This window comes from Capsicum annuum, chromosome 3 (assembly GCF_002878395.1).
Source record: "Capsicum annuum cultivar UCD-10X-F1 chromosome 3, UCD10Xv1.1, whole genome shotgun sequence".
NCBI lineage: Eukaryota > Viridiplantae > Streptophyta > Magnoliopsida > Solanales > Solanaceae > Capsicum > Capsicum annuum.
The window spans coordinates 151,832,076-151,833,372 of record NC_061113.1 but is presented as its reverse complement, the minus strand read 5'-3'; the positions used below and the strand labels follow the sequence as shown (position 1 = coordinate 151,833,372).

The following is a 1,297-nucleotide window of genomic DNA, read 5'->3' as shown; positions in this document are numbered from 1 at the left end:
ATCTTAGAAATAGGGATGCTAAGTTGAGGTATTGGGTTGATGAATTTTCCACACTCATGAGGTATTCAAAAGAATCCATGAGTAAAATTTAGTTTTTTATTGAAAAGCCAACACTAAGACCCTAGACCCATCCTACCCAAACTATTAACTAAGAATTGGACTAACCCTTGATCACCCATGCATGTACAACCTCTAGGAAAGCATAACCCAAGATCTTTCTGACTTGATTTACTTAGAAATTGTTCAACTTCTTATTAGAGTTGTTTGGTGATTGTGTTCAACAAATTTCAACGTTCAAACCCCCCAGTTTACTTGATGTTTTATTTTAGTTTTGCATTACAAGTTAACACTTAGTTAACTCTCAACACAGGTAAGTGTGAAAGCTAGATTACACTCCTTGTGTATTCGACCCCGACTCTTGTTGGGTATATATTGACGATGACCTCCTTGCATTAAGATAATGATATAAGTTGAGTGTTATCAAAATGATGCCGTTGCCGGGGAGTGAAGCTTAGTTTTCACTAACTTTGAGTTATTCATAGTGTTTGTTTACTTTAGTTTTTGTTTTTGTTCTTCAATTAGGTGACTTTAATAGCATTGCAATGAGCCACTTTGGGAGAGATGATGACACTTTTCATGGGCATATAAGAGATATGGATTATCACCGGCCAAGAGAAATGGGGTATTCCATGTCACTAGTATAATGCTCCACATGTTATAAATGAAAGGTATATTTGGGGAGCAACTACACAAAGATGCAAACCTATATTTAAAAAACTGCATTAGGGTGTATGCCCCATTTGATATTGCTCATATCACTCAAGAGTCTATTCGATTAAGGGTTTTCTCATTCTCTTTAATGGGTTAAGTGGTGTTGTGGTTGATATCTATACCCTCCGGGTCTATTACATCTTAGGTCAAACTTATGGAAGCCTTTTTGGATTAATATTTTCCACTATCTAGAATGATACATCTAAGAGACAAAATCACAAATTTTCATCAACTTAGTAGTGAGCCTTTATATGAAGTGTGGCAAAGGTTCAATGACAAAATTATCAATGCCCGAATCATAAAGTGCTAGATAAAATGCTTCTCCTAATATTTTATGGGGTGTTGGATCAATTGAATAGAGTCGTGGTTGACAACGCATCCGGAGGATCTCATATCAAGTTGTCTATGGAGTAGCATCGAATATGTTAAACCAAGTGACAAAGGTAGCTAGAGGTTGGCACAGGAGAGATGCCAAGGTGGCCGTGGGGGATCCCTCTATACTTTTATGGGCCAAGAACAAAGGACA

The 1,297-nt window shown here is 37.0% G+C and overlaps 1 non-coding gene across 1 annotated transcript; it reads right to left on the bottom strand.

The window, feature by feature from the left end:
• Positions 1-970: 970 nt before the first annotated feature.
• On the bottom strand, positions 971-1,076 carry LOC124897372. Its single transcript, XR_007054094.1, has one exon. It is a non-coding gene; the product is annotated as a small nucleolar RNA R71 (small nucleolar RNA).
• Positions 1,077-1,297: the final 221 nt, after the last annotated feature.